Source organism: Neovison vison, chromosome 6 (assembly GCF_020171115.1).
Source record: "Neovison vison isolate M4711 chromosome 6, ASM_NN_V1, whole genome shotgun sequence".
Lineage (NCBI taxonomy): Eukaryota > Metazoa > Chordata > Mammalia > Carnivora > Mustelidae > Neogale > Neogale vison.
In genome coordinates, this window is record NC_058096.1 from 36,568,983 (window position 1) to 36,578,928 (window position 9,946).

Consider the following 9,946-nt stretch of genomic DNA (forward strand, 5'->3'; position numbering starts at 1 on the left):
GAGAGAATCACTCTTTTTTGAATATATTTTTTGCTCTTGGTAAAAACTGGTCATACAAAAGGTGGTGAATGAATAGATTTATAATAAAATTAATTTAGATATATGCTATAGGACTTTAATAAAAGATATATATGACTTGCCTCAAGCTTGTGCAAAGTGTTAAACATTTCTCATGATAACTAATCTAATAACTACCCAATAACAGAATGCAAGATTTAATCACAATCTATTAGTTTCCCTACTTTCACAACATTCATTCTGTGCACAGTTATCAAAGGTTAACTATCAGATATGCATATCGCTCAACACTTTCTTAAGATAACAGAAAATACAAACTATAGGTCAAAGTAAAATGTAGGTCACAACTGATGCTTCTAAATGTGTTTCACCATAAATATCAGAAAAGTGCATAATTCTAAAACTATGAGAAGAAATTTGATTTAAGTGGAAATAGCATGTTTGTCACCCCAGAGATTTTTATTTTTACTTTTTAGATGGAAAGGTCACAAATATATTCATTTGTATAAACTCTACAGGCAAAGATAGATGAAGTTAAATAGTGGGAAAATTCATATTAGCAGCGAGTAATCAGTAAGACAGTCAGACCAACTGTTTTATTTTTTAATTTAGAATTCTAGATTTTACTTATTTGCTAATATATTAATTTATTTGATTTTTTTTTACAAATGTGACTACTTAATACAGTAAATAAAGTATTTTTGTTTTTCTTGAAGACTGAAAGAATTTTCTTTTGTTGCAAGGTATTTTATTATTTTATTTATTTCCCCATCTAAAAATTATTTTTGGTAAGAGGCAGAAAATTAGTTTTTCTACAAGGAAAATCTGTTTCTACATGATAACATGAGAATCTTAATATATATTCTATATTTTAAAAATATAAAAATAATGGACATATGGGAATAACAGATTAGATAACTAACTTTATGAAGCCATGATTAAATCAAGAAGCAGCACATACATGGCTAAGTTATCCAAATTAAAAATATATATATATAATGAATAAGATCTTTAAAAAAATGTATATAAACAGCACAAATACTGTGACACTGAATCATTATATATTACATGAACATATGACTACTACTGTTATTATTAAACCTTTGGGACACTCAAGTTTTATGCCCAAGATGACATTAGCATGTCTTTAAAATCTTCTCTTCTTCCTGTATGGGAGGGTATTTTTGAAACTAATTTTCTCATGTAATAGTCAAACACAGAAAACCTATTCTACAAGTCAACTGATGAGACTTTAAGTGCCTTTTTTCTCTCGTAAGTTTTTGGATATAACTTCCAAAAGAAGATACTTCATGGGGCTACAACAAATACTATGACTTTTAAAAGAGTTATTACATCAAGCCTTTAGATGGGGTTTGACTGATGAAACTTTATGATGTGCTTGAGTAAGACACCAAAGGGATCACAAGTGAGCTAATACTTTGCCCAGCCACTGTAGACTGCCATTCAGATTAGATTCAATCCAGCAAAAGCTCATTACCATCTGCCCTTCTGTATTCTGCTTCCTCCTCTTTCACAAAACTCATTCTGGTGGTGCACATCCTAGTTAGTTGATACACAACTTCAAAACTCTGATTAGCACACTGAGCAAGAAGAGCAACAAATTCCTAGTTGGTGAAGATCTTCAGAGCGCAGCCTGGTGGAACTTTACACTCTGCTGCAGTGTGCCAGCTTGATCTCTGATTACACTTGGAGCTCTGCACAAAGGCTACACTATCACTTAGGTACTCAGTGAAAAATTCCCCATTTATCTGCTATAAGAACACTCCTCTTCCTGTATGTATTCTTTTCATTTCTACAATAGCATTTTGATTAATATTAGAGAATAATCCTGGGCAGAACATTTCTGAGTTTGTTAGATCTGTGATAGCATCTACAATGAGTGAGAGCTGTAATGCTTGGAAAGTCTTCCCAACTCTCTGGTTTAATTCATGATATGCTACTGAACAGCAAAATACAGCTTCCGAGTAACTAGCTGCAAATTCAAACAATGATTAACAGATAAAGAGTAATAGGAGGTAGTTCTACAGGAGATCCTATATCCATATGTTAGTTCATCTGCTGATCACCTATTTTTCCATCTTTCCTATACATCCAGGAAATAAAGTTTTCAAGATGTAATTACTCTGTGGCTTGGTTCCCACTGGGAAATTACTGTTTTCTGGAATGAAATAGGTATAATCTAGAGGTGGCAGTTCAGTTAGGATTTCAGTACTGGAGGTAAAACTTGTGTCTCAAATCTCTGGTGGTAGTAAACATACTTCATTCTTTTAGAGATTAAAAGCACATTAACAGTTTACAATTGCTCTGAATTCATGATGACTGTGAAAATCAGGCCAGAACCACAATCAGCAGCTCATAAGATGTGGCCATCCTTTTCAATGAGATACATGAAGATAACCATCAAGAAACCTGTTTTGCTCAAAGAAGTTGTACAGGGCTCTCTTATCCAACTGATCTATCATATTTGATGTACTAAGTCTCCAAATTTCGGAGAAGGTGCTTGGTATGGTAACACATTTAGTATTACAATTTTGAGTGGTGATGGTTTTGTCAAGCTCATCTAATTAATTGACCTGTTTTCTTTAGTTTCTTCTCCAGACTTTTAACTGCTTTCTCATACTACTTTTCTGCCTTGGCCCACTCTTCTCTTCTCTACCTGCTCCTCCAGGTCTACCAGATGATTTCTTCTACCCCAGCCATGTCTTCACAACTGGTGGAGTAAATAGCAAGATGGACAAGTTCTTACCTAAGGCAGCAATCCACATTAAGAAAATAGCCTCCTTGGGACGCCTGGGTGGCTCAGTTGGTTGAGCAGCTGCCTTCGGCTCAGGTCATGATCCCAGCGTTCTGGGATCGAGTCCCACATCGGGCTCCTTGCTCGGCAGGGAGCCTGCTCCTCCCTCTGACTCTGCCTGCCATTCTGTCTGCCTGTGCTCACTCTCTCTCCCTCTCTCTCTCTCTGATGAATAAATAAAAATCTTAAAAAAAAAAAAAAAGAAAAGAAAATAGCCTCCTTTATGTAACCAAAGCACTGCTGACCACCTGTCCCTCAATACCTCAGCTTGGGGCCCTTCTGTGTTCTCTTGTCTGCATCCTAAATTGAGGCCTGTTGAGGTCTACTGCCCTAATCCAAATTCCTAGTCAAGTCAGGAGTAGATACTTGCTCACCCCTTGGGAAGGCTTGGGGGCTGCCCCACAGGAAGGCCCGAGGGACCAGGCAAACCCTTGAGCAAAAGAAGTTTTCACAGAGGGTATGGTGCGAATTTTTTTTAAAAAATGACATGCACTGGGGCACCTGGGTGGCTCAGTGGGTTAAGCCTCTGCCTTCGGCTCAGGTCATGATCTCAGTGTCCTGGGATCGAGCCCCACATCAGGCTCTCTGCTCAGTGGGGAGCCTGCTTCCCCCTCTCTCTCTACATACTACTCTGCCTACTTGTGATCTCTCTCTCTGTGTCAAATAAATAAAATATTAAAAAAAAGGACATTCATTACACATTCATTTTTAGAGATTATAAAAAGCAGACTTTTTTTGAAGTACGCAGTCAACAAATAACCTTGTCAGGAAAGCCATAGGAACTTTTATAAAATTAACTCTATAATACTTTGATTTGTATTCAGATTTTAAAAAAAAATTTAATTAAAACTTTAATTATAGTATATTATTAATAGCAGAATCCAACATGTCCCCATGCCATCACACACAAAATCTCCCATATTATAGCTCAGATACAGTGTGTCTGTATCTGAAGTCATTTATCCTCCAATACAAATTTGTCATGCTGGTGCTTTTTACTTTTACTTTGTCTAAACCAATGATTATCAACAGCAACTACCCTAATTCCTACCCAGAAGCCAATGTGTCATTATTCAGTGGCCTATTTCTTACCTCATGCTAATATCTAACAAACTAAATGTGAATTCTATTTTCTAAATGCTTCCTAATTTTTCTCTTGTGACTTGCCAGTAATTTCATCTTGCTATCATTAATTCTCTGCTGAATTTTGCAAATTATCACAGTTCCCTTACAGGCCACTCTCCGCATTTTATTCAAATTATAATTATAATTCCCCTTCCTTGAAAATATTCAGCAAAGCCATTCTTACCAAATTGCCATATGTCTCTTATTTGCTCTCCTGACATCTCATGTAATTCACCACAGACACCAAAAAACATTGTGATTGCATATTTGTTGTCTCTGTGTTTAGGTATTTAAGAATATTATTCTTCAGGATAGACTACCTTCCTAAGGTAGATGACTTCAAAAGTATCCTGAATATTTTTCTACACCTAAAAACTGGAAAATACCTTTGATAAAAATAAGTAAGTTACATAATACTCTCTCTACATTAACTAATTGTGTAACCTTGGCCAAGTTACTTAAACACTGTACATCAGTTCTCTCATTTATTAAACGGAGATAGTAATATAATTCTCACATGGGATTGCTATGAAGATTTCATATATTTATATGTTAAAGAACATAGAACAGTGCCAGGAGCATGTTAAGCACTATAAAAATATTAAGTAGTGTATGAAAACAAGAAATACTTTTTACTCATCATTATCTAAGAAAGTAGTTTATGCTAAATTACTATATGCTAATAAATATATACAATTAATGAATTCATAAATAAACTCAAAAGGATTATTAAATGAATCAACAGATGTTACTCTCTGACCCCCCCCCCCCGCAAAAAAAAAAAAAAGAAAAGAAAAGAAAAAACAAGCTGAAGGATATGGTGAAATTCTCCATGCAGAATCATTATTATCCAAAAAAATTAAACACTTAATGCAGTGATATTTACATGTTATAAATATATTAAACTAAGTAATTTTTTATCTTTATCAATTCCATCATCTTGTTCATAAAATGAACAGAAGCAATTTTATTTCTACCATTTTTATAATTGGTTATATTCTTATTCAAGATAACCAAACTACCATGCTATTCTATAACTAAAGGCATTAGGTTTCAAGACATAAAGATTTTTATCAATTACCATTAAAATAATAGGTTGAATTCTTTTTCTTTATTTTGTAAGGTATCACCCTATATTACTTTAGGACTGGAATGTCCCTTGCACATAACTAAGCTACATATTTTAATGGTACAATTTTTTTAGTGGTGCTAACAAAAATCCTTTTACAAGTACAAACTCCACTGTGAAATTATCATTTATAGACTAAGTGTGTGAAGTACGAGATTACTTCTAGCCTTCAAATATTTTCATGAATTTCTTTTACCAGTCTCTTCTCAAAACATTCTCCTAAAGCATCTTCTCTGGAAGAATGCCAGTTTGGGGTTTTTTTTTGTTTGTTTGTTTCTTTTTTTAAGATTTTATTTATTTATTTGACAGACAGAGATCACAAGCAGGCAGAGAAGCAAGCAGAGAGAGAGGAGGAAGCAGGCTCCCGGCTGAGCAGAGAGCCCTATGCGGGGCACGATCCCAGGACCCTGAGATCATGACCTGAGCCGAAGGCAGAGGCTTTAACCCACTGAGCCACCCAGGCACCCCAAGAATGCCAGTTTTTTTTTTTTTTTTTTTAAGATTTTATTTATTTATTTGACAGAGAGAAATCACAAGTAGGCAGAGAAGCAGGCAGAGAGAGAGAGGAGGAAGCAGGCTCCCTGCTGAGCAGAGAGCGCGATGCGGGACTCGATCCCAGGACCCTGAGATCATGACCTGAGCCGAAGGCAGCGGCTTAACCCACTGAGCCACCCAGGCGCCCCCAAGAATGCCAGTTTTTATTACAGTAAGTTGGAGTAAATATTTTGGAATGTGAGGCACTACCTGTAAAAGGCTGACCCAACAGTTTGGTTGCAGGCAGCCAGAGAGCAGCAGGAGATGTCAATATACAATAACATTTAAGAATTCTCATTTGGAATTTTTGTTGTTGTTGTTGTTTTTACAAGTATAATTAATAAATAAGCTGTATCAGCTTCCTGCAACCCAATACTCTGTGATCCAATCTCTGTTCACCTAAAGATGTCACCCTGGGGAAGCTCATTCTGGAATCTTTTTCTTACTGCCAAAGCAACCTAAGGAGTTCCCATTCCTACGGCTTACTGGAGGGAAATAAACTTGCATGCTCTTATAGAATTCTGACTATACTTTCAATAGAAACCAGGTTACTATTTGTGGTCAGTAACGATAGAAATGCTGCAGTCAAATCTTCTATATCATCATAGTAAATAGGATTTGTGAACTTACTTCAACAATTAATCACCTTTTACAGTATTGTTTATAGGGGGAACTTAAAAATCTGCATTTCAAAGTGCTAAACTTCTTTGCCGGCAAGCTTTTAGAACATAACAAAAATGTTAGTGGGGAAATATTCCTAAATTAATATCCAACAACGAGAACTTCTACTATAATGTTGACCAAAATGTAATAAATTATTTGTCAGCTTTAACTGCACTGAATTCACTGACTGAGAAAATTACTGAGTCTGAGTGTTTACACAGCTGCTTTTAATTTCTTTTTTTTTTTTTTTTTTTTTGCTTTTAATTTCTGATTAGTCCCTGTTGTTTTAAAAACACAGAACAGGGGCGCCTGGGGGCTCAGTGGTTAAAGACTCTGCCTTTGGCTCGTGTCATGATCTCAGGGTCCCGGGATTGAGCCCCTCATTGGGCTCTCTCCTCAAGCAGGGAGCCTGCTTCCTCCTCTCTCTCTCTCTGCCTGCCTCTCTGCCTACTTGTGATCTCTCTGTGTCAAATAAGTAAAATCTTAAATAAATAAATAAGTAATAAAAACACAGAACACAGTTAATTATGTCAAATATATTTAGCTAAAATCGTAAAGGGGAAAATCTGAAACATGAAACAATTCAACTGAAAACAAATTTTAACTATAGATGGATTTAATTTACTGAAAACATCTCTAACAAATATCATAGATCATTAAAATGTAACTATTTGTTAGAGAAAACATCTCTAACAAATATCAAAGATCATTAAAATTTAACTATTTGGTGGTAGTAGAGGGGGGTATGAGTCAATACTACTAAAGGATAAAGAAATTTGGCATTTTTCTTATCAGGAACATACATAAATTAAAAACACTAAATAAATTTGGCAAGAAAACACATATTAAAGGATGTTCACTGAAGTTCTCCCCATCATCCAAGAATTATCTTACAATCACTTTGCTATAAAACCTCAGGTTTTGAAATTTTATTGTGAATTTAACTGTGAAGGAACTATATTGGAATTATTGGCCAGAACTTGCCATAGTTATTTTTACAGCACCAACTTCTCATCAATCAAGAAGTTGTCGTTTTTGTTTTTGTTTTTGTTTTCTCCCCCCTGCCATGGAGTATATTGAAGTTCAGACTGCCTAAATGTCAGTGTGAAAGAGACTTACTCTCTTTGAGATGGTGATCATATACTTCCACTCTTGCTCATCATTTTCAACCATTTGACTAGCTTTTGGCACTTTCCTTCTGGAAATATGTGCACACGTGATGAAGCAATGGAGGATGAAAATGCCCGAGGTTTCTTTATATTCCAGAGACATGAAATCTCCAATGCACTGCAAGCAGTATCTTAAATAAAATAAATTCCAGCATTAATTCATTGAAATAATTGAAATAATTTTCTTGAATTGTCCTGAGAGTGTCTATGCAAATAATTCAAACTTTCAAGAACATTGTTCAACACCTGTATAGACAAAAGATGACTGCTTGTATTATACATAGCATATTCCTTGCTTTACAAGTTTTCTTAAATGATAAGCCTAAGAGTATTTCTATCACTTAATAGTTATATATGTAATAGTGACATAATATATATATTATATATATAAATATATAAATATATATTATAAAATATATATAATAGTGACATAATAACATACATGTATGTTATGTATCTGACACTTTTTTGCCTTAATTCTAGAAAAATAAAAATTATTTTTATATTTTGTCATTGAGTTACCTTAGGTTCACTAATTTTTTTAGTAAACCGTTAGTATTTTTTTTTTAAAGATTTTATTTATTTATTTGACAGAGAGAAATCACAAGTAGGCAGAGAGGCAGGCAGAGAGAGAGAGAGATGGGGAAGCAGGCTCCCCACTGAGCAGAGAGCCCGATGCGGGACTCGATCCCAGGACTCTGAGATCATGACCTGAGCCGAAGGCAGCGGCCCAACCCACTGAGCCACCCAGGCACCCCCGTTAGTATTTTTATATATTGTGTATGTTGCATCTATTCTTTGAAATTTCAAGAATCATTGACATTTTATTTTTTATATCACAGGAAACTTTACAGTGTGCCATAATCTTGAGGTAGATTTATTTGACTAATTATTTAACTACTATAAAATCCACTATAAAATTTCATACAAGCCTATGAAATTCCACATTGATCATTTTATCAAAAATATAAACCTATACATGAAAGTATAAATCCATGTATACATACTTGTATATACTTAAAATGTGGGACTGCCTTTATTATATTGTATAAGAAAGTAATCCACAATTTAATACATTTCTATGCATGTGGAAAGTAGGAGAAGGTGTTTTTTCTTGATATTTAGTTCAAGAAACAGCGTTGTGTTTGTTTAGCACCTGCTGTGCTGCCACATACCAATCCATGTTCTCCTCACTTTTTATTTGTACAAACATCAAACAGAAGGGACAGAGTAGGATTGTTTTATTTGAATTATAATTTCCTTATTACTAAATATCACTAAAAGTCATTATGAAAACCTACTTATCTTTCAAGTTTTAGTTCATCTTCCACTTTCTTAGTGGAGCATTCCTTACAAGCTTCATTTCTCAGAAATGCAGTGCTTTTAAGAATCAGTAAGCCCTTCAGATGTGTCAGTCCTTAAGTATCTTTTTTTGGTTGTTTAATTCTAAAATATTGATTGGTTGGTGGTTTTGTATCTGAATCTGTTCTTTTTACCTGGTATTTTGAAGAATTTACCTAAAGTATTTCTTGAGTAGTTCATATATAATTTCCTCCCCAGTTGCATTTGAGATATAATTGACATACAATGTGATATACAACCTGTTGATTTTATACCCTTGTATATTGCAAAATGATTATTACCTTACCTTCAGGTCCATCTTATCACATAATTATCATTTCTTTCTTGTGGCAAGAACTTTTTGTTTTGTTTTGTTTTTAAGATTTTATTTATTTGAGAGAGAGCATGAGAGTGGGGGCAAAGGGAGAAGCGGACTCCCTGCTGAGCAGGAAACCTGATGCAGGGCTTGATCCCAGGATTCTGGGATTATGACTGGAACTGAAGGTAGGGTAGATGCTTAATGCCTAAACCACCCAAGTGCCCTGTGGTAAGAACATTTAAGGTCTACTTTCTTAGCAAATTTCAAGTATATAATCTAGTAACCTTAACCATAATCACCATACTATGCATTAGAGCCCCAGAATTTATTCTTTTATAACTGGAAGTTTGTACCCTTTAACCAATATCTCCCCATTTCTTTAACCATGTTCCCCTAGCCGCTGATAACCACCATTCTATTCTATGAGTTTAGGGTTTTTTGGTTTTTTTTTTTTTTTTTTGGGAGATTCTACACATATTCTACAAATTTTTGAAGATTCTACACAGATTCTACAAATATTACACTATAATTTAATATTTGTCTTTCTATGTTTGATTTATTTCATTTAGGACAATATTCTCAAATTCCAGCCATGTTCTTGCAAATGGTAGAATTTCCTTCTTTTTCATGGCTGAATACATGCATTTATTTATAAGAAAGATACATACATCTGATAGTTACCATTTGATAAATGTGGGCACACTGAATGATTTGAAAAGGAAAGGGAATTAATAATTGGTTGTGATGAAATCTTTCATTCTATTGTTGGTAATTATTAGATTAATTATCATGAGAAGTTAAACACTTTCTAGAAACCTGAGGCAGCCAAGGGT

General features: G+C 34.5%; 1 pseudogene; it reads right to left on the bottom strand.

The window, feature by feature from the left end:
- Nucleotides 1-1,438: 1,438 nt before the first annotated feature.
- LOC122910025 lies at nt 1,439-9,113 on the bottom strand (annotated as a pseudogene).
- Nucleotides 9,114-9,946: the final 833 nt, after the last annotated feature.